Here is a 24,927-nt window from a genome sequence, read left to right as displayed (position 1 = left end):
AGACCATGTGCTCTGGGCCCCATGGAAACATAATTGGTGGGATACTTTCTCCAATAGTTCAGCTTGCGGATTCAACAGGAAATACAAACTCAAGGTGCTGAGGAAGGGATGCTGGCTGCCTGGGCTCAAAAGCAAGTCACCTGGGTTCCCAAGGGGATTGCTTGTCCTCAAAAGAGAGAAGCTGTTGCGCCTCTGGAAAGGACACAGGATTCTGACGTTTCTCTCACTCCCTCCTCCCCTGAGAAACACAAGAGCTTCTTGTATCAATAGCAAGGGGAAGCTAGCATGGGAACCGTGATCTACTTCAAAAAGCCTTCAGGGTACACTGAATGAGAAGCTGGGCATTTCTGCCAACAACTGCTGGCCAGAGGAGGCCCGGGAAAGGCCAGGCGTTTACTGAAGGGACCTCTGGTGTGGTGGGAAGCTAGGGACCTGGGCTCTAGCCCCAGCGGAGCCATGAATTCCTTGTGTGATCTGGGAGCAGGCTACTCTTCCCCCTGCTTCTTTTTTCCCACCTACCCTGGGCCCCAACTTTCAAAATGAGGGAACAGCCTCCTCTCTAAGGGCTTTGGCAGCTCTGAAATTCTGTGACTCAAAGTCCAGCTCTTTAGGCAGTGGACAACACTTGAGGGAAAGCAGCCTATGAGAAAGCTCGCTCCAGGGATAACTTCATGCACAAGAGTAGTGGAGATTGTCTCACTGGCGTGATTTGACATACCCTTGCCTTGCCTAAAAGTATCCCCTCATTGATGGATCAAGAGCCTCTGCTTAGTCTGGTCTCCCTTCCTTTGGGATAGTCCCAGCTCCCATGTCATTTTCTAAAACACAGATGATCTGTGTAACCCCTTTGCGTGAATGCACTAATCAGACGTACTTCTCCCTAACTGGAGGATAGAGAAATAGGGAGAAAGTGATGGGGGAAGGGTACAGATTTGGAAAAGTGGTTGCCAAGGATGCATATTTTCCTGCCTTACAATCTCACTCGGGGACAGCCCTGGAGTTTCTAGTCTTCTTGTTGTTGTTTTGTTTCCAGAGTGGATAAGGAAGTAGAGAGTTCTTACCTCCTTCTAATTATACCTTATTTGGAAAGTCAGTTTTCAGAGATGTTGGCTTATCCCCAGTTGGATTTGCATGAAGAGAGGCATCAAATCACAGGGCATTCCTGCTGCCATCAAGCAGCATTATATTTACGTTCTCTGTGAGGGATTTGGAAAGACCTTTAGCAATGGAGAGCCTATGGCCCTGTGCTCATGCATTTCCATTAATTAGACCCCCTTGTCATCATCAAGTTTCTCTGTTAGCTGAAGTTTTTCATGCTATGATTTGCAGGAGACATAGGGTTTAGTCCTAGCTCACTTCTTACCTAAACTTGTGACCTTGGCAGAGGTCATTTAATCTCTGTTTGCGCTAGGTTATGAACCACGCAAGAAAAATGGTCTCAGTGGTTCACAGTTATACTTGGAAGGAAGGGCAGGCGACGGGGAGAGAGGGGCAGGTAGAGTGAAGTGAGTTGGGGAAAGGAATGGCGAAGAGAGGGAGTGGGTTGTTTTTCAATTAAAAACTCTATCACTGAGCTTGATCACCCACCTTATTCTCTAGCCTTGGCTCTGTGTGACTTTCGGCTGTTCGCTAAAATCAAACCCACCCTCAAAGGACAAAGATTTATCACCACTGAGGATATTGAAAAGAATGTACCGCAGGCTCTGAACTCAATTACTAAAGAGGAGTTCCAAAAAACGTTTTGAGCAACGGCAACATCACTGCACTAAATGTACAGGGATTTAGCCTCCCAAGGTGCTAGTCTGAAGGGAACACCACTCTTTTGGATGTGCACGTCCTAATATGCTTGTGAAAAAGCAGCAGTCAAATTACATTATGGTCATATTTCAAATTATTGCCTGTTTCCTCTCCTTTCGTTCTCAATGGGGATTGGCAACAGCTAGTTGCCAAGTTTTGCAGGGAGCAGCTGAAAGCCATGTGGGATTTTTACCCTAGCTTGTTCTGTACCTACGGCTATTAGTTTCCCTTCGCTGTACATGCAATAAAACTGTACCATAGGAAACTGGCACTTGTATAATGCTTTATGCTTTTCAAGGCAGTTTCGTATCAGATAATAATCTCCTGGAGTGAAGGAACCACATCTTATTTACTTTTGAATACCCAAACCCTAGAACAACGCCTCACCCATAACACTCAATAAATGGTCATGGAATGGAATAGCTAACCTCTCATTTTATCCTTGAAACATCCTTGTAAAAAGGCAGACAAGGTATTAATCAAGGTATTACTCCTATTTTACAAGGACCCAGGACACAAAGAGTACAGTGTGTATGGGGGTGGAAGAAGTCTACCATAGTATTCAGGAACATGGGCTTTGGAGATAGTTCTGGATTCTAATTTGGACTTTCCGCTGATTAGCTATTGACCTTGAGTTAATCGCTGAACTTCAGTTTTCTCAACAGAGGAACAATATCCTCCTCAACTGAGGATAATAATAGTTTCTACCTCCTAGGGTTATTGGGAGGATGAAATGTGATCATCTGTGTAAGGCACTTAGCATAGGGCTGACGTAGTAAGTAAGCATTCAATCAATCAATTCATTACTTAGTGAATTGTTTAGTTTATACAGCTAGCTGGTGGCAAAGCCCGACATGGAATCCAGAGCTAACTTTAAGTGTCAAATTCTTTGCACAAGACAAGGTAGAAATGAGTGTGAGATAAAGTGGCCTGAACTCTAGAGATTTGGCCAGCAAATGGAGTACAGAATCTCCTGAATGCCCTTTGTGCTTCTTACACAAGGGATCTTCTGAAATGGATGTTCAAGACCATTTGCACCTTACAGAAATATTATCTCAGGCTTGAAGGAGATCCTTTTGTGACTCAGTCATTCCAACCATGGAAGCTAGACCCTCTTACAGTTCCCAACCTCCCTGAGAATGGAGGCAACTATATAGATTGATAGATAGTTTGTAAATACATATACACATACGTACCCACACACCCACACACATACATTTTTTTTTTTTTTTTTTTTTTTTTTTTTTTGCGGTACGCGGGCCTCTCACTGTTGTGGCCTCTCCCGTTGCGGAGCACAGGCTCCGGACGCGCAGGCTCAGCGGCCATGGCTCACGGGCCCAGCCGCTCCGCAGCATGTGGGATCTTCCTGGACCGGGGCACGAACCCGTGTCCCCTGCATCGGCAGGCGGACTCCCAACCACTGCGCCACCAGGGAAGCCCCACATACATATTTTTAAGTAGCTGAGATAAAAACCAAGTAGACCGAGTAGCCACTGATTGTAGGATGAAATCTGAGGCGGCATCTCCTTGCATTCCAACTTAAAATCCCATGGAACGGAGTTAAACAGAGGCCCATGTTGGCCTGTTTCCTGATTTCAGAAACATAAATCCAATCAACTGAAATGCCTCCTGTTTATACTGGCTACACAAGGCCCCTGAAGACTTTACACAGGAAGTCATTAAAATTCCTTATATTCTCCCCAGTTAAAGGCGTACCCAGTCAAGCGTCTTCCCTCTTCCTTCTATCCAGAGGAGATCTAGGAATCTAGCAGCCTTCAATACAGGGAAATACCTTCTCTCTGTTTGGAGACTTGCAGATTGTCCCATTTGGGAATCTTGAGTGACAATTTCAGTGAGCTACCCGAGGATTCTTGGCAGACCCAGGAATGGCCACTTATCTCTGCCTTCATACCTGAGAAAGCCCATATTCTCCCCTCACAGGGCCTACTCAACCTGAGTTCTCTCTCTTTTTTTTTCCTGTCCTATAGTCACACCTGAAAAAACAGGGCCCTTACTCAGGCTGAGAAATACAGCCCCAGAGAGCCACAAACCTTTCAGTCTTCAGTGTTCAGAAGACCAAAGGACCAGATCTCCACTTCTATTTGGCCCTTCGAAACCCAAAGCCTGAAACATCCTGTTCTTTCGCCACATCTGTTTCTTTACCATACAGCTGGAGCTGCTCCAGTGGGGCAGAAGGATGAGTTCAAAAATACCCATCTTAAACTTTATATGTGGCTTGTCGTCAACCTACAAGGAGAGCTTAAGCTAAAGCGTGGCATTCTTCTCATTCCTTCTTTTCTAATTAACAACATATGATCTCCACTCCTTTCCCTCGCGCCCCTGCCAGGAGCTCCCCCCTTTCACAGTGCTAAAAGCCCAAAGATACTTGCAGTTCAGGCCAGCAGGAGCCCATAGCTTACCCAGGTCTTTTCTTCTTCTGTAAGAGGAGTCCCAAATTACTTCTTTCTACGCACCAAGCTGTTTCCCGCTCAACAAATTTTCAACTTCATCCTGAAGAGACAAATATAAGGGCATTTGTGGTTCTATGCCTCCTTGGGTTTGATAGATGCTCCCTGTCCTAAGCCCTCACACTGAGTACAGAGAGCAAGCAAACAAGCTCTGAGCCAGCCCTTCCCAGAGTTGGTAGTTTTGACCTCATCAGCCCAAACTTACATTTTCTGGCTCTCTCCTAAGCTTCCAGCACTCCCACTTACTCCCTTCTTGTTCTAGCTATATATTTTTAAAAGAGCATTTCCCCCAACACGAGAGAGAGAGAGACAGAGACAGACAGAGACAGAGACAGAGACACAGAGAGACAGGCACATGCTTAACCGCCCAAAATAGAGCCTGGTGACATAATTCAACGGGGAGTTATTCGAGGACTTAAGGATCTTCTTCATGACCCACAGAGCTCATAGCCTGGGTGACTAACTCCAAAACCTCTAATATGAGACCCACATTTCTTTGGGCTCCCATTTTATACTCGCAAGATCTCCTAAACTCCAACTTGGCAAAGAGATTTTGTGCTTGGCTATAGACCTCCCGCAGAGCCGATGCCTGGTGAGGGGCTGAGGAACAGCTATTCTTAGGTCATACTCAGATCTCTTCTTAATGGATGCACAAATAAAACCACGGACAGAAATATGACCTGAGGGTTCCCAGACCTCAAGACCACCCTTGGAACCCACAGGAAGTCCCCTGCCTCTCTATACACACACATGCAAAAAGCCTCCCTATAGCATAGAGAGTCCACATGGGAAACATCCTCCCTCCACCTCAAGGGGCCAATTGCCTCTGTTAAGTGTGTTAGAGTAACTAGGTTTTGCACCTTGTGACATATATCATGGTCTCCTCGGTTAAAAGGTGACACTCATGATGTCACAGCTGCAGGGGTGCTAGTGGCTAAAGAGACACGTACAGCCAGCTTTAACCCCTATGAATAGGTCAGTAGAGGAAAAAAATATGGCATAGAATGACATAAAGAAGGAAAGAGGACAGTATCTCAATATATTCCACAGGATCTGAACAGCCATGCCTAGAGGCCGTGAGTTAAGGCCCACTTCTACTCCCTGTCCAAATGGTGTCTGCACTAAAGCTATTATTTGCAATGCCTCATACTTTTTGACTGACAGTTGGCTTCAAAGTTTTACTCATAGCAAACCATCCTATACTTTCCTTTGCCAGGTATAGGGTATTATATTGACGGTATTCTCCTTCTAATGAACATGGGATTGGAATCATGTTGAGGATGAAGATTCTCAGCGTACTGAGGGGTAGATTGGAGACAGGACTCCCAAGAACTAAGGCCTCTCTCTTCCTCTTGTGCTATTGTTGGGAGTACCGGTTCAGGGCTCTTACTCCGTAGAGCCCACGTGAAACGTGAAGTCCACAATGTGGCTCTTATAGCAAACTTTATTGTCATACCAGTAAGTGAGCTTGACAACACGGTCACTGAGGGCCATGCTGGCCCAAGCAACAAAGACAGAGGAGTAGGTGTCACTGTTAAACTCACAGGAAACAGCCTGATCCTCCGTGTAGGCCAGGATGTCCTTCAAGGGGCTGTCCGGTGCCTGATGTCATCATATTTGTCTATGTCTATGAGAGACATGTTAGGGGTAGAGACACAGAGGCCAATGAGATTCCCATTTAGCTGAGGAATGACCTTGCCTACAACCTTGGTGGTATCAGTGCTTGTAGGGATGATGATTTGAGCAGCACCATGATCCACAGGCTGTGGTTTTCCAGAAGGGCCATCCACAGTTTTCAGTGTAGAATTAATGGTGTGATCATGAGTCTCTCCACGATCCATACATTATCAGGGGTAACTACCCTTGACCAGGGTACCTAGAAGTTCGTGGTACAGGAGGCAATGCTGGTAATATTTAGTCAGTGATCATACTTCTCATGGTTCCCTTCCCTTACAAACATGAGGACAGCTGCAGAAGGGAAAGAAATTATAAACCTCCAACCCTCAAGTGAGCTCCAGCCTTCTCCAAGAGCAGGAAGAGGCTAGTGAACTCCACAGCAAACACCAACCTGTTGGAGAAATGTGGTTATGCATATTTTGACTAACTAAAATGTTCAAATTAACTTTCAAGGCTAAATGTTGATTAATTGATATATAGCTAATATGTTACCAAGTTCTGATGAAACAGAAGCAAACAGAAAGCGTTCAGCACCCCATGCATTTAGTAAGTTGTAAAAGAGCATGACTAGGTCAATTGAATCATTTCTCTGATACTGAGAAAATGGCATGGCTGCTATAACATGGTTGTATTTTTAAGGTCACCATGAACAAGCTACTGATAAATCACACCTGACAACCCCACAACAAATCAATGAGAACTAAACAAGCTTAACTTTCAAACCAATAAACAGAAGGATGGAAGAGGTGTCATTAAATGCAGCCTTCTTGGAGGCCAACATTGGAGGTGTTGGTAGTAACTTGAGAAGAGATGCATGCTCTGCTGGCCCTTTAGCGTTAGGGTTGACAACTGATGGCAGTGCTTAAGGTAAAGGAAGACGTCAGCATTCTCCCAGGCCCCATATTAGAAGCATATCACTTAACATATGCCTTATCCACATAGCCTATCAATTACCTAATCTGTTCTTTCAAAACGTCTCCTGCCACTGTCCATCAACCTCTATACCCTCTTCCATCAGCCTAAGTGAAAGTTTTTCTCCATTCATGATTAATAATAGCTCTATATGAAATGCCCAAGTCATGCTAGACACTGATCCAAAGAGTTAGGAATACACTGAATCCTGTGTTAGAGATAGGATATTGGAATGATTATTCCATTTCCCAAACGAGTGCCTCTGCATTTCCCAGAAGGAAAGTCAAATGTTTCTGCAGTGACCTGTGTATGTAAGAGATGACTTGGTTTCCTGGGCAGATAGATTGCCATACAGTGACTCAGTGTCTGACCAATAAGCTACCCTTTTTGATGGGGTCAGTCATTCCCTTTATCCCAAGGACTTGAGTTGTCAGAGAGTATATCACTGAACTTACCAACAAAGAACTTGGAAAGAGTTTCTATAGTACTATGACTTCTGTCCAAGCTTACCTCAATTAGTCCTTACATTTAGTTGATCAAAAAATAAGTATTTATAAAGTACCTGAGGGCAAAGCATTCTGTTAGGTACAGTAGAGTGGCACGAAGTGTAAGATGTAGCCCCTACCTTGGGATAGTCTATTGAGGAGGAAAACCTTATATGAGGCTGGTTGAGCAGCCTTCATGGAGTTATGAGGATTTGGCATGGAAAAGAATTGGAGAGACGGAGGGGAAGGAAGGCATTTAGGTCCGTCCAGAATTTTACTGTTTTTGGTCTGAAGCCTTCATAAGACTCACAGTATAAAGTACATATAATGTGCTCTTAAAAATAAACTATCAAGATCAAAACAGAAGTTAGAAGACTTTTTTGAGTTTCAGTTTAAGAAACATTTTCCAGTTGTTTTCATAAAAGGGATTGTCAGTCTAATAATACAGTTGGATTAATAGTAGTGTCTAAAATAGTTTTAGTTCTGATTATTAAATGATTGGCAGAAATAAAGAATCCAGTGGTTATGAAACTGCCTGGGTCAAAACTAAGCCACTTACATCTTCAAGCATTACTCTAAAGTTGACATTAGTTAAAATGATCACCCAACTCTCACCAAAATTTCCAGTGTATTCGCTGGTAACAAGAATCCATCAGCTCAAAGGAGTGATGGAACATTTTTTTTTTTTAGCACAGAAGCAGGTGCACTGGATTAGTGGAGCAGATGGAATCAGCCATCTCGAATGGCAACAGGTATAGTTTGGGAGCAGGATATTACAAAGGCTTACTGATGCCCACACAAGGCAAGAGTGACCAGGGAAACAAGTCTATACTTTCCCCCCAGGTATCCACCTGACCTCTTCCTCTATAATAGTGTCTATATAATAATGTCTCTTTTAGACACTATTAATAATAGCCTGTATTATTAATAGTATCTACAATAGTTTTCGTGCTGATTTTTTAATGATGTCACCTCCTCAGAGGGATCTTCCCTGGCTCTCCCTATATAAAGTCAGACTCTCTGTCACTGTCTATCTTCTCATCCTGTTTCATAATTATTTGAATATATGCTTATTGTCTCTTTCCCCATTAGAATGGACTCTTCAGGAAAGCAGGGACTTTCTTGCCTTGTTTACTGGTATATGTTCAGCTCCTAGAACAATGGGGCCAATAAATATTTGTCGAATGGATGTCATAACATTTGAAAAAAGCTATATATCAATAAATCCCAAATAGGTGATTGAACATTATATTTTAAACCAATGATCTCATATAGATTACTACTTGCTTTAGAAATGGTTTATGATGTGGGAAGGCATAAAGGCACAACTTCCTATACAGTCTCACTCCAGTCCCACCTTTTCCATGAAGTCTTCTCAGGTAACTCCATTTCTTTTTCTGACCTCTGAATGCATGCTGCTTAATGTGTAACTGTCCTTTGTGTATAGAATTTATTTGTAAGTTCTTTAAGAATGAGGATGATATCCTATCTTTTTTACCCTATATTTTCTATCATGCCCAGCACAGCACGCGGAACATAGTAGGCACTCAAAACATTACATGACTTGTTGATTGATTCCAGATGGGGAAATTGGCAAGCATAAGCTGTTACAAACGAGCTTTTTTTTCTGTTTTTCTAAGACAACCCAATAATCAACTGGTGTTAAAGACATTACTCATAAATCCTAACAAATCATTTTAACTATAAAGGTAAATTTGATCCATCTGCTTCTGCCCTGGGCTATGTGGATTACAGTGGGCTGGGCAGCCTGCAAAGACTGCTTCATGCCTTGCCCTTCCCAGATTTCTCCTTCTAATCAGTGAATGTTGCATTCTTTCTGGAATATGAAGATATTAGAATTCAAGCTGATTTCTGGAGGCAGTATATTCTCCAGCCCTGGCCTTCGGTCAAGAACATACTGGTGTGTGCTGGGTTTTTTTTTCATCAATTTCAGTGACTTTTGGGAGTCCCCAAACCCAGCAAAAGACTGCTTCATTCTAATTCATCCTAGAGTATTCTAATACAAACTGGGAAGTGAGGTGTTTCCTAAATTCTTCTGATGACTGTCGGCTCCCATGGTACCTTGTGCCAAGCCTACATATTCCTACTCAGAAGGTATATTTATACATCTTGGGATGTAGAGAGTTTCCTTCTCAGGGATGGTAGCCTGCTAGTAGCACTGGCCAGTTATGTGGATTTTCAGTGCTGTAACTGACCTAAAGTAGAATCCAGGCTCATTGTCATACTGTTTAAGATGTTCTCTGCTTGCTCATTTCATTTCAAAATGCACCTGAATCTATTAGCCTCTGCAATATTCTCTGCTGAACTGAGTTGAGATATGGATTTCCCTTAGGTCAGCCTGCTTTTAATTGCAACGTTTCTTACAGCTGATGATAGGGACCAGAATCGGCATTCCTACCAGGGTGCCCTCTGTCTTCAAGGCCAGTAACTCCGAACATTTTTGGAGTAGCGACAGTCTATTTGATTTTGCTTTTTAAAAATTAAAAAAAAAATTCTTTAAAATTATTTTAAAATTTTTTGTCGGTTAAAACTAACATACAATATTATATTAGTTTTAGGTGCACAACATAGTGATTCAATATATTTTTTAACATCTTTATTGGGGTATAATTGCTTTACAATGGTGTGTTCGTTTCTGCTTCATAACAAAGTGAATCAGTTATACATACACATATGTTCCCATATCTCTTCCCTCTTGCGTCTCCCTCCCTCCCACCCTCCCTATCCCACCCCTCCAGGCAGTCACAAAGCACCGAGCTGATCTCCCTGTGCTATGCGGCTGCTTCCCACTAGCTATCTGCCTTACGTTTAGTAGTGTATATATGTCCATGATCACAACAATAAGTCTAGTTACCATCCACCACCATACAAAGTTGTTGCAATATTATTGACCATATTCCCTGTGCTGTAACTTACATCCTCATGGCTTATTAATTGTATGAATGGAAGTTTTTACCTTTTAATCCCCTTCACCTACTTCATCTGCCCCCCTACCCCACTCCCCGCTGGCAACCACTGGTTCGTTCTCTGTATCTATGAGTCTGTTTCTGTTTGGTTTGGTTTGTAGATTTCACATATAAGTGAAATCATATGGTATTTGTTTTTCTCTGTCTGACTTATTTTACTAGCACAATACACTCCAGGTCCATGCTACAAAGGGCAAAATTTCATTCATTTTTATGGCCAAGTAATATTCCACTGTGTGTGTGTGTGTGGCTGTGTGTGTGGGTGTGTGTGCGCGCGCGCACGCAGGTGCGCACATCACAATTTCTCTATCCATTCATCTATTGATGAACGCTGATTTTGCAACACTTCTGCTTCGTTTGTCTTCTCTTGGGAAGAGTCAACTTTTGGCGGACAACATTAATGACAGTGGAAGAAGTAGTGGAAAAGAAGAGGAATACTAGTTGAGAAGTCAGTGGGCTCAGGGTCTAATTCTGCGGCTTAACAATGGTTCTTCAACTGAGTTGTGACCTGAGAAAATCACTTGCCTCATTTGGGCCTCAGCTTCATTTGTGAAATGAGGGGGTTGGACTAACTAGATTAACGTTTCCTAAATCTTGCTGCCTCTTAGACTCACTGGGCAGAAGCACCAGTGGGAATTAAAAATACTAATTCTAGGGCTGTATCCACCCCTGACCTACTGAATTAGAGTATATCATGGTGAGTATCTATAGTTTTTTAAAGCATCACCAGTAAATCAGATATATGTATACATGGTTAAGACTAAATCAGGGTTTCTCAAACTTTAATATACATACAAAATCACTTGGGGAAATTATTAAAATACCTGCCCTTTATGATTCAGTACGTCTGGGTTGAGGCCTGAGATTCTGCTTTTCTGACAAGTTCCAAAGTGATGCCCATGCTGAACTTTGAGTAGCAAGAGGCTAGAACTTTGATGGTTCTCATCTGGGGACTTTGCCCCCCTCACCAAGTAGTGTTGCCAGATAAAGTACATTTTCTAAATCTGGCAATCCTATTCCTAGGGGACATGTGGCAATGTCCGAAGACATTTTTGGTTGTCACAAGTGGGGATGGGGGTGGCTACTGGGATCTAATGGGCAGAGGCCAAGGATGTTGCTCAGTATCCTAAAATGCACAGGACAGCCTCACCCTCCAAGCAAAGAATATCGGCCTAAAACATCAATAGTGTCAAGGTTGAGAACCCTGGTCTAGATGATCTAATTTAAAGTTTCTTCAAATGTTTACATTACTGCATATGATTCTGGTATATAATTATAATAACGTCATATATTTTGATCAGTGATCAATGGTTGCTATATCAGAATTTTCTTCCCTAGCCATGTAGCTTATCACAACAGGAAATTTTCTAATAAACTTTTCTGGAACTTTCCAACAAAGCTTTTATGTTTTTATTTCTCCAGGAATAACAACTGAGCATTGAGAATAGGAGAACTGTTGAGTGTCAGAACCTGAAAGGCCTTTAGTAATCAGTTCACTCAAACCCTCTTAACCCACAGATGGAGAAATAAAGGCCCACAGAAGGGAAGTGTCCGGCCCAAGCTGTGTTGTTTTAAGGAAATTCTCCACATATCTGAGGCTGTTAGGGTAATTAATTGTTTATAAAATGTCAATAGTACTACCTGCTTTTAATTGGCACACATTCTCAAAATAAACTGGATAAGGAGATACATTTTCCTCTCATTTGAAGACCACCACCTCCCCACCCCACCTCTGGCTTCTATTTCTATCCACACATTGAGACTGATTTTTCTAGATAGCTAAAGTTACCTCATTCACTGAATACACTCATTCTGATATGGCAGGCTTTGGAAGAATTTGCTTTGGCTTGTAGTGGTAATGATAATAGATATGTATGGGGGATTTACAATTGTTGGGTGTTGTTATAAGGGCTTTACCTGGGCTAACTAATCTCACCGACCCTTACTTCAGAGATGAGGAAACTGAGGAACAGAAAAGTTAAGTCACCTGCCCAAGGTTACACAAATAGTAAGTGGTAGAGTCAGGACTTAAGCCTGACAGTTGGATTCTAGGGTCCATGCTATTGGCCATCAAACCAGACTGCCTCTCAGAGCTTGCAGTTTTACTAAGAGCTAGGAGTTCCTTGAAGGAAGGGAGCATGCCATTTGTCTTCATATCCCCTGAGATTAACACAATAATTGGCACATATTAGGAGCTCATTATTTGTAGGTTGCATGAGTGAATGCCAAGATTTGGTGCTCTCAGCAAAGAAACCCACAGGCAGGTGAAATGATTTTTTGCTTATTTCCCTTTCCACAGGTGTGAGCAAGAGTTTGCACAAGACTTAACTGCCCACTCTGTTGCCTGAATAATTAGAATTTTTTTCTGAGGCAAATGGTCTTTATGTCAGGGAGGTACACTGAAGACAGTCAGATCTGCAAGGAGCTATTCATCTGTCCTAGGTAAAATGTTAGCAGGTGGGAACGCTCCAAAGCAAGGCCAAGGGGTTCAGCCTGGGTTCTCCACCTGGAGGGCTGATGCCTCCATCTCCCGCTGCCTTTGATGCCATTTCTAGGCTGGCAGCTGCCAAACCCAGACTTGAGCAAATGAGCCTATAAACACAGCGAGGAAGATCCCTTTCTTCAAGAAGCGCTGTGACAAGAGTTTGGTTAGGACTCAGCTCAGATGTTCCTCTCTCCTTTTATGGAGGCAGATCTTATGGAAAGATCATGAACTTTGAAATCCAAAGGACCTGGAGTCTCACTCTGTTTCTGCTACTTTCTACCTGAGTAACTTGACCTCTATTAGCCTCAGTTTTCTTGTAGTGCATGGACTTTTGGGGAAGATTCCAAGTTAACTTCCCTGTCACGTGGGAGGCTTTCAACAAACATTAGCTCTCTCTCCTCCAGCAGATCCAGGACTCTCCCTTGTTCTGAGTCTTGTGGAAAGAGTATGATTCTCCAGGCTGCAGGCAATCTGTAGCTTGTCCGCACATAGCTGTTCATTGCTCTTTATTCCCTTTCCTCCTTCCTTACAGCAGTAGAATTGCAAACTGATATCTGCAAGTTGACCCTGTGATGTTGAAACCCAGGAAAATCCTCAAGTCAAAGAATCCCAAGGATAACAATGGTCAGCTAACTGCTGAAATGTGGCATCATGGTGAGTTGGTAGAAAAAGTAATTGTATAAGTCAAAATGGTTGGAGTGACCTTAAATGTGTCCTTGGAGGAACTTTCTGCAGACATGTTGGTTTTCTGTACAAAAGGATGTGCTGCCTCAAGGTAGTCACTGGGACTACCTTGGCAACTGGGAAATGGAAGAGCAAAGAGGAAGGCCTCAGTAATAGAATTCTACATCCAGAGGTAAATTATATCTCAAGTACTCAGTCATTTTGAACCAATATTGTTTTTTCAGACAGAAAAAGTACCACCAGGAGGTAGAAGCTTTTTCTTATATGAATACAGAAAAGCCACCCCACCCATGCTTTCCCCCTACACATGGATAGAATTTCACCTTGTTCACAGATGCTCCTGTGTCAAGCATTTGCTATCAATAATTTTTTAAAGCCAAGATTTCTGGTCTGCATGTGAGTTCAATTTGTATATACTTCTGTGATCTGGAGAAAGAACTATAGACTTTGGGCTATAATAGGAAAGCTAGGAGCAATAAGCAGAAGATCAGGGTCTTCCCAACTTGATAAGAACATACTCCATCTTTACAGGGACAGTTACAAGAGGAAACCCTTAAGAAACATTTGACTTGTGGCTTATAAGAACACACTTGTCCTGAGCTTTTGGCTCAGATCTGCCACTAACTAGCTTGGAGACTTTGGGAAATTCACTTTTCTGGGCCTCAGTTTCCAAAGTTGTTACAGGAGGGGACTACAGTAGACAATATTCTTCTAGCACTCATACTTGAGGATTCTGTGGGAGTGCCAGAGATAGAATTGGATGTTGACCTTAGAGTATCAATAGCTAACTTTCTGTTCTTCCGGTACTATCAATATGTCACTGACCAAGTTTAAGGGAAGGAGTATGGGGGAGGGAGAGGCAGAGAGCAAGGCCTGTGTGCTGAGACTACACCATGTGTTTTGTATTTGCCTAGATTTACACGTGGCCTAAAGCCTGTTTGTTCTGTGGCTGTATTGTTTCAACTTCCCTCTGTTTCATTGGTTCCATAAATTGGCTTTAACCCAATTCTCTCTATTTTGGTCATTAAATTTCAAATTGGTTCCTGGCTTTGTGTACAATCCCCTTCTTTCTTTAATAATAGAATCGATCTCACTCCCCAAAATGATGGTTGGAAACTTGAAAGCAGGCTAGTTACTGTTCCTTCATTGTATTCAGTTTCCTACCATTTACCTTCCTTTGGATCTTCTCTTTACAGCAGTGTCCAGCATCTTGGGCCTCAAATTCCTCTCTGATGGGCTGAGACCTCTTATGTTTGAGGAGGCTGGGTAATCCAGTGCCTCTTGGGAATATGTTGTTAGGACAGCCACAGCAAACAAACCTAAAATGAGAAATTGAACCAAAGCAGTCTAGTCCTAGCCCAGTGAAGCTCTTCAGTTGGCAAAAGGCTCTTGACACTTGCCAAGAGCTGAAAGGGTCCCACCTTACCTGAGCATAGAAGGGAGCTGTATCTGACGCAATGACAGTTAATCCTGCCCAGAGATGTGCTGGTAAATGCTTAACAACTGGCTCTGTGTGTGTGTGGGGAGCCCCGATTTGTAGTGTTTGCCAATTTCCATGGTGAAAATACTCCCACCATGATTGATTGTAAGCTAACAGCATGACGTCACTAAATGTGGAATTGGAAAGCAATGAATACAAATGGCCCTTGAGGGTGGTGCAAGTACACTCCAGCATACCACCCACCACCCAACTGCATCTGCGATAGGCCCACACAGCCCAAAGCTGCCAGACCTTGGTTCTCTGGCAAGGATTGGGGAGGAGAGAGTGGTCCTTATACACTGTCCTGTCTCTCCAACCTGCTCCTTGGGAAATAAGCATTAGAACTGAGTGTAAAACATCATATACTTTAAAATCTCCAGGAGGAAAACTCAGTCACATCATGTCCTTCCCAACATGTTTTTTTTTTTTTTTTTTCCTACAATTTAGCTCAGGGTAAGTTTCATTCCTGGGTCCCCAAAAACCTTTTAAAGAAGACTCCCTTCCTGTTTAAGTCTCTAGAAAGGAACCTGCGACATATCCAGATAATGGAGACTCCTTTCTTGGTGACTAAAGAGCTCAGAAACATGTGGTTCGGCAGAATGCCTAAACTCTGATTGTATCAAGAGACCGATCATCAAATTGATTGTCTCACAGTTAATCTGATCCACTTTGGTTACCCCAAACCTGGGTTGATCATTCGATGGATATTATCAGATTTATTTATGTGTGACTATCCAACCACTTGCTTAGTAAAGGACCCCAAATGGTTTCTCAAACCTATCTTATATATAACAGCTAACATTTATTGAGTACTTGCTATGTGTCAAGCTTTGCTCTACGGGTTTCATATGTAATGTATAATCCTCCCAACAACTTCTGAAGGAGGTACTACTATTATCACATTTTATAGATGAAGAAACTGAGACACAGACAGGTGAAGGATCTTGCCCAAGGTCACACAGCTGATAAGTGGTAGAGCTAGGATTCAAACCTTGGCAAGCTCAAGAGTCCTTTTATTTAGCCACTATACTAATGTAATCTTACCATAGGCACAGAGTTTAATTAAAACATTAAAACTCTCCTAAGCTTGAAGTCAGGAAAGATGAGTTCTGACTCTGGCTCTGGCACTGGCTTGTGAGACCTAGGGAAATTTCCTCTATTTCTGCATGCCTATGCTATACGAATGTCAAGAGAATTCGATAGAAAATTCTGGAGCCATGAGCAAGCTTTTCAAAAGGAAGTTGTAGGGATCTAAGTTGTTACTGTTTCTCAGTGTCTTTCAAGGATCTCATGAAAAAGATTTGCTTTTGCTGGCTATATGTTTTGCAGTTTGACCCCCATTGTTCTCCTTTCAGTCTCTTCAGGAGAAAAGTCCTTAGAAGTTAGACTTGAAAGAAGTCCAGGAGAACAGTCAACTCCTTGCTTGTTCAGGCAGGATTGCTCTCCGTTGACACATCCCGTGTGTTTTGGTTTAGCGTTTCCAATCTTCTTCCCCTGAATACTTTGCTAGGAATTTTCTCCAAATCTTTCCTTTCCTCTGAAGAGTCTATATGTTATATCGGCTTATCATCTTCCAATTTCAGGCCAGACAGAACTGTGAAGCACTGAGGAACTATTTTTTCAAAGCTGTACCCATGCCCATTCCTTAGCACTATCAGCACGGTTTCAGGGTGCTAAAATTTATATGTACCATGAAGAAAGAAAAGGCTCTAGTTCTCAGGAAACACTATAATTTGGGCTGTGCTGGCGGAGAAGGAAGCCCCTAGTAACTGGGGCTGTATGTGGTTATTATTGCACAAAGTAGGGAGTGGTGACAGGAAATCCACACTGTGGCACAAATACCAATGCTAGTAGGAGGCTCAAGGAGAAAGTCAATCGTCTACAGCACTTCCTATACTCCTCCCCTGCTAGAAAGATTCATGGCTCCATGAATGATCTGAAGTAGGGTCCCTACATAAGTTATCAGCCAAATGGAGACATTCTTTAGAGTGCTCTTTGCTGAATCAAGTCCATAGGAGTAAACTGGACTGTCTTGGGCAAACTAGAAAAACTAGTTTCCCTATCCTGGAGATAAAGCTCTCTAAAACTTGATGGTGTGGATTCACAGTTGAGGACCCTACTCTAGGCCCATGTTGGACATCACAGAGTGCCCACAGTTGCCCAGGACAGCACAAGGAGATGAGACAGCTCCCTGGGCCATGCATCCAACCAGGGCATCAGCTGGGGGTTTTGTGTTCGTGTTTTGCAGTGTCTTCTCAGATGAAATTGCCATGCTGATTGCAAAAAGGAAGAACAATTAGCACATTCATTAATTAGAATCTTGTTTTTAATTCTACTGTGAAGAGTAATCTTTTGTTAACTTGAATGAGATCCTAAGCTTACCCTAAGCTTTAATTATAGTGTTATTATTTTAAAATATTGGCTGGCCCTGGACCAAGATGCTAGAGTGTTTAAATTTAAGTACTCCAGAGGTAATTTAAACACGTGATAATTTACTGACGGGTACTAATGACCCAAAGGAATTCCACATTGTTTAGTTCAAACAAATGATTATGATGATAACAGACCCTGAAGTATGCTAATCACATTCTTTGCCAGGGAGCGTGAGTACCTGTAAATGGATGTGTGTCTGTTTGTGGTTGCCTCTGAGCTGTCAGGAGAGGCTGCAGCATAAGGGTGTTGGAGACTTGCAGCCTTTCAGGTAGCATGACCTTGTTTGAGTTCCTGCTCTACTATAAGCCACACTAACTGCCTGACTCTTGGCAAGTTACAATCTCCTCTAAGTTTTAGTTCCTCAATTGTAAAATGAGATTAATAATACCCCTCTTGGAGGAGTGTTTGTGAGGATTAAGGAGCCAACATATATAAAGTGCCGGGGACATAGTAGACTCCTGATAAATGGTAGTAGGAGGCTTACATATCTATGTAAAATCGATTCCATTTTACATAGATATCTTATTTGCAGTTGTGTATTCTTGTGTATATCTCCATGTTTAGATTTTCCAGGTGTCCGTATCTGACTTTGTATCCATGTACTTACCTGGGTATATAGATGTATATTTTGGTATTTGGTGAAATGTATCTCTCTCTGTATCTGTATGAGTGCAGTAGTCTTGGTATGCAGCTGTATCTATGCATATACTGAGTGAGAGTCTGTGTGTGTATGAAGGAGATATGCCATATCTGCATGAATGAATGTATATCGCTGTGCTTTCTGTAGTTCACGATCTCAGACTAGGCTGTGAAGACCACCTTAAGTATGACTCTTCCATTTCCAGCAATACCTTAAATTCTTTGGCCTTGATTTCATCCTTGTTTAGGTGGTCCAGGTAGTGGAGGTGGCTTGGTTGATTCCTTCTTTTATGGATTTGCGAGTATGCGTGTGTGTTAGAACCAATAGCTCCTTAGGCACAATTAGCTGCTTCCTTTCTCCTGCTTCCTTTTTTCTTTTCCTGCTCCTTCCTTCCCTTTCCTTCATTGTCTGCAACCTTACTGACTTTTCACCCAGTAACATCAGGGGGAGGAACACCTTAAGCAGGTGGGACGGCAGTCTTTGACTCTGAAACAAACTGTGAACTCATTCAATGGGAACTCAAATTTGGGCCCCTGTGTGTTGGAGACGCAGATTCGCATATAAAAGGAAGAATGTAAAGGTTGGAGAATCACCAGAGACAAACTGAGAGGCAGGTGCTTACCTTTGTGGTTTGATCTTAGAATAACCATGAAGTCCTCTCCACCTAGAAATTGTTCTCACACTGGCCTGTCATAGAACCTGAAAGTCCACCATTAGGTCCTGTGTCTGGCCGGGCTTTTCCCTGTGCTGCAGACACAGCTCTGCAGCCAGCTTTGTGGCACCCCTGTAATATTAAAGTGTGCCAAGGCTCCGTCCCACCTGCTGAACCTATATCCTCAAGTTCCAAAGAGTCTTGGGAACCTCCAGGACTATTCTGCTGGAACTTAAATTGTCACTGATGGGAGGGAGGCATTAAGGACAAACAATTGTTGCCTTCCTCCTTCTGCCTTTCCCTACTTTCAAGTCAACAGCCCATTATCAAGCATTGACCACATGAAGTCCTTAGGTTGGATGTGGGGACCAGATACAAAAAGATCATCTCTTTCCTCTCTCTCCTCTCCATCTTGCAGTCTTTACGCTAAGCCCTCCTCATTGCTGCTAGGAGCAAAGCAGATCAGATAAACCAATGACAAACTGTGTTGGTTATCCTTTCCCACGAGTTTTGGCATTTTAAAAGAGGGCCTGGGGACAGATTCATGAATTCCTCCCCACACTTAAGCAGTGCCCCTACATTCTGAAATTAATCTTCTCTCTGACAATGGCTGGAGCCAATCGCCCATTTTGTCCACGGTGGAGACCATCTATGTGGTAGTGAGGAAGCATTCTGATTAAATTAACTTGACTTAAGATGTGAATGATATCTGGCTTAATGTGTTTATTTCCCAAAATAAATATACATTTCGAAGGGGAACTTGTTAAAAATAAGTAACTCTCAAATGGTAGGCATTAAACAGCAATATGGGACCCTTCAGGCTTTCTGGGCCTCTCAAGATATAGCATATAAGCAATTAATGTTTTCTTCCCAATTCTCATAATATGCTGATATTCACCCAGTTCTTCTGGCGCTCACCTTTGTTTTCAACAAGCCTCACAACCATGCTGTGATGATGCAAGATGCCATAGGCATTCCCTTGACATAAGGGCTGCTAGGCTCCATGGAAGGGCATGAATCACCCTGGAGGTGTGGTGGAGTAGGGGTCGCAAGAAATCACCTCTACCTCTCCTCCCTGTCTTCTTCTCCTCTAACTTCTACTTTCTCAGAAAGCAGTTTAACGACCTAATTTTACTTGGTGGTCTACAGAGTAGACTTCTCATTGAACTACTTTGCTACTCTCTATTTAATGTATATGACAGAGAAAAACACCAATGATCAATATGTGAGTCCTAGCTTCACCTATATTGTTAGATGTAATATATTATTAATTTTTACTGTGTTCTTCTACCTTCATCAAGATCATTAGTAAATATTAGTAAATGTTACTGCATTCTAATTTACATATATGCATTTACATTTTGCATTTGTATTTCACAACAGGGACCTAGCCTCTGTCAACACTTTTATACCCTAATATCTGTAACCAAAACCGAGGATTTTACTTAAGCTACTAAATTAATGCATTGTACAATAGCATTATGGGTAGAATTCTGAGTTTCAGATTTATGAGCTATTCGTTTGTACAGCAGACATTACTCTCTGTTCAATCTTTGGCCAGAACAAATCCTACCAATGTAAAGAAAAGGTAAATGTACTTTAGTATAGGTGAGGCAATGAGGGCTAAGTACATGATCAGGGAAGGGAAAATAGTTGTGTGTATTTCATGTCCAGGCTGAACCAAAAAACCTGTCCGTTGGCCAATCTATCTTAGAAGACTGGAGGATTGATGGGATTTCAGAAGCTGTTTAAATGATGGGAAAGACCATTTGACTGCCTGAAGGAAAAGTATTCCAGGGAGAATATATTGCTTTGGAAAAAGTTCAGAGGTGGGAGTGAGATGTGCCTGCAGGGAACCTGAAACAGGTGTGCCTTCACAATGAGGTGTAACCGTAAAGTGATGAATGTGACTTCTTTTGATACAAACATACCAGTACTTTACATCCCCACAGTGTTGTCCTCTTCAAAGCAGACATCTTGAGAGTCTAGATTCTTAATGAAGCCCAACATACCTTTGAATATTCTCTTCTGGTCTAGCCTTCAGAGCCAAACGTGCAGACTGCACCCATTCCTTTAAGAGAGAAAGTGGAAATAACTAGCTGCAATGTAAAAGGGATCTGAAGACTGGAATATGACTCATGGCTTCCTAGCCACCACCTTTAATGATCACTTGGTAAGCTGGAGAGGTGACCACCAACACCAATATAGTAAATGGAGCCATCTTAATTAAAGGTGGAGAGATCCATATGGCCTCTGGGATCTTCTCCCAGGTATAACACCCTCTTTTCATTTTGATGTTTATCTTGAGTTGATGGCATATCATCCTGCCAGAGTTTGCTTGCTTGCAAATGGAGTTAGATGAAACTCTTCTACACTTTCTACCCTTTGTGAAATAGACTCCATGTGACCAAATGAATTCCATCTAGGTCTTAAGGCATAAAGACAAAAGCAAGAGAGCTGTATGATACAAAATTGAATAGATAGAGATCATTGGGTAGTCCAAGATGTCTGATGACTGTTATCCTGGAAGCCCATTCAAAGAGCTTGATAGGCAGGGGGGAAAGTGAGGGGGGGGATAAATTGGGAGACTGGGATTGAGAAATACACATTACTATATATAAAATAGATAACTAATAAGGACCTACTCTATAGCACAGGGAACTCTTCTCAGTACTCTGTAATGACCTATATGGGAAAAGAATCTAAAAAAATTGGCTATATGTACATGTATAACTGATACACTTTGCTGTATAGCAGAAACTAACACAACATTATAAATCAACTATACTCTAATAAAAATTTTTAAAAAAACAAACAAAGAGCTTGGGAGGGTATATGAGGTTTGTTCTATCAGAGGCTTCAGAGAGATTGACAAGCATGAAAACAAACAACTGTCATTTAGATTTAACAATGAAAAAAATGTATGGGAAAATTACACATCGTTTGGGATGGAGCTTAGGGTTGGGATCAGGGGTCTCAAATGACAGTGGACAGGGTCCAGATAAATGCTGGGGCTTGTGAATTTCACAACGTGAGTATAAACAGTGCTGCTACAAGAAGTTGATGTTAAAAGGGGGAAAAGAGATGCGGTTAAGTGTGTCAAATGTTAGATTCTGTTACTGAAAAAGTAAGGATGAAGGATGACCCATAATGTGTATTAAGCATCTATTTTGTTCCAGGTTCTTTAAATATATTGCTTCAGAACAAGCCCGTGAACTAGAGACTATGATACCCATTTTAGTGATGAGGAAACTGAGGCTCAGAGAGGTAAAGTAACTTGCCCAAAGATACATAGCTAGTAGTTGGCAGAGCTAGGATTGAACACAGATTTCACTGACTCCAGTGAAAGTTCATGCTCTTCATTAGTGTATTAAGTTACTCTTTAAGGATGGATACAGCTGAGTGTGCACACAGAGAAGAAAGAGCTAGAAGAAAAGTGTTTTTTAATAAAAGGCTAATAGTCTGAAGGACAAAGACTTAAGAATGTGGGCAGCAATGGGATCCTAGGTTGGTGCTGCCAATGACAGGGAATGTAGGAGAAAGAATTAAGCAGTGTTTTGAGCAGAGATTGTAAACTGGTGGCCCATGGGCTAGATCCAGCCAGCACACATGTTTTGTTTGACCTGCACAGTGTTTTCTAAAATATCAAATTTATTGCCAGTATTTAAAAAGAAATTTTTCACATAAAATTTCCACTTTCCAGCTTCTTTTAAAAAAAATATCTGGCAACATGGGAACTTCAATCCTGCATGGCAAAGTCAGCTGGGGCCAGGTTACACATTATACTGGTACTTGCTTTCCAGTTTCCCAAAGCTTTCAGCATATCCTACACTTGGGTGGCTTTACTCATCAGATTACCTGCTGAGCCCCTGTAAACCTTTTCATTTAAGACTGGTAGTTTAGATGGTCACCATGGATGGCTCCCTGTTTTCTTTTCTTTTCTTTTTCTTTTTTTTTTTTTTTGCGGTACGTGGGCCTCTCACTGTTGTGGCCTCTCCCGTTGCGGAGCACAGGCTCCGGACGCGCAGGCTCAGCGGCCATGGCTCATGGGGCCAGCTGCTCCGCGGCATGTGGGATCTTCCCGGACCGCGGCACGAACCCGTGTCCCCTGCATCGGCAGGCGGACTCCCAACCACTGCGCCACCAGGGAAGCCCTGTCTGTTTTCTTTGAAGAAGATACCATCTTGTGGAAGAGATATCAATGAAAGTAGGGCAAGATATTTTCATGAGGTGATTCAAGGTGCTGAAATGTCTGATTTGATTAATGTCTGAGAGGAGCTAGAACCATTGTGGTGTCAGCCATCAGCTTAGCTGGAGGTTGGTATGTACTTCTTTAGTTGTTCAGTCATTTGGGTAGAGGAATGGGGGTGCTATATTTTTTTTCTTTTTGTTTGTTTACAGTTCAAGGTTGAATTGTAGACAGTTTTTAGTTGGCGAGCAGAGAGGACAGTGAAGACGTCCAGTGTCTTGGGTAAGCTTGACCTCAAGATACCAAAAGTAGGGCCTGTCATCCACTGCAAAAAATCATTGGTGGCCAGAGGTGTTAGTGTGTCCCTGAAAAGGAGGCAGCAGCTTAAAAGCAATAAATAGCAGGAGGCAGATTGTCTAACTATGTTAGGTGTTAGGAAGAAATGTGGGAAATAAAACAGTGATCCAGGAAAACCCTAGTTTATTTTTTCAGTGAATTTACTAAGGGACTTATATATATATGTATATATACATACATTATATATATATATATATATATATATATATATATATATATGAGAATATGATTCAGCCTTAAAAAAGAAGGAAATCCTGCCACTTGTGACAATGTGAACGAACCTGGAGGATATTAGGCTAAATGAAATAAACCAGTCATAGAAGGACAAATACTGCATGATTCCACTTATATGAGGTATATAAAAAGTCAAACTTATAGAAGCAGCAAATACAGTAGTGGTTGCCAGGGGGGTGGATGGTGGAGAAATGAGGAGTTGTTGTTCACTGGCTATAAAGTTTCAGCTATGTGTGCTAAATGAATAAGTTCTAGACATCTGCTGTAGTAACCATATGGTATCGTGCACTACAAAATTTGTTAAGAGGGCTGATCTTATGTTAAGTGTTCTTACCACACACACACTAAAGCAAACAAACAAACAAACCCAAAGGAACACAAGGAAACTCTGGGAGTTGTTGGGTATGTCTATTACCTTGATTGTGGGGACGTCATCATGGATGTTTGCTTATGTCTAAACTCATTAAATTGTACATACTAAATATGTGTTGTTCTTTGTATGTCAATTATACCTCAATAAAGCTGTTAAAAGTATTGTATGAATCCATTTATATGAAGTGTCCAGAATAGGTCATCTGAGAGACAGAACATAGATTAGTGGTTGGTTGCCCAAAGATAGTGAGAAGGATTTGGAGGGAATGGGGAATGACTGCTAATGGATAGAAAGTTTCTTTTTGGGGTGATGAAAATATTCTAGAATTAGATAGTGTTGATGGTTGTACAACTCTGTGGATATATACTAAAAGCCACTGAATTGTATACCTTAAATGATTCACTTGCATGGTATGTAAATTATCTTGATAAAACTATTTAAAAATGAATTTATAAAACAGACATAACTCGCTATACTGCATTGTTTCCCAAACTTGGGAAAAACTTAGTTGTTTATTGTATCCTTCATTCTTGAAAAGGCTTTTAGGCCGCTGTCCCTTAGGAATTCAGCTTAAGTTAGCAAGGAAGGCTAAAGATCATTACTTAGCACAAAAGTTCCTTTCAATTGTGTGTCTATCTGAAAAGTCTCTCTGGCCTCAGTGTATACCCACCTCATCCTTTACGCCAGGCCACTCTCCTCAGTGTATCTGGTCTCTTCCTGAGTGTTGTTAAAGACAAATATCATTGAATACAAAAACAAACAAGCTAGCTAACTAAAAAAACCAAAACACTACAGAGAATTCCCAAAGTCTAGTGTTAAAAAGGACCTTGAAATGGAGTAATATAGTCTAGACAGACTCAGATGGGTAATAGATAATCCTTTGCATGAACATATTTACATGAAAACAATTCCATAATTTCTTTTGATATGTGGTACAGCCAGTCTCCTTGCCTCATCTGGTAGTTTGCTCTATTGTGAAACCTAAATTAAGTACTGGGAATCCTCAGAGAGTATCTGAGAGAAGAACCCAGTGCCTCTAGGAAAAGGCCTGATGGATCTAAAAAAGGAAGTGGG

General features: G+C 41.9%; 1 pseudogene; it reads right to left on the bottom strand.

Annotated features, from left to right (window-relative positions):
* Positions 1-5,651: 5,651 nt before the first annotated feature.
* LOC117197311 (glyceraldehyde-3-phosphate dehydrogenase-like) lies at positions 5,652-6,225 on the bottom strand (annotated as a pseudogene).
* Positions 6,226-24,927: the final 18,702 nt, after the last annotated feature.

The sequence above is a fragment of the Orcinus orca genome, chromosome X (assembly GCF_937001465.1).
Source record: "Orcinus orca chromosome X, mOrcOrc1.1, whole genome shotgun sequence".
Lineage (NCBI taxonomy): Eukaryota > Metazoa > Chordata > Mammalia > Artiodactyla > Delphinidae > Orcinus > Orcinus orca.
This window is presented reverse-complemented; position numbering and strand designations above follow the sequence as displayed.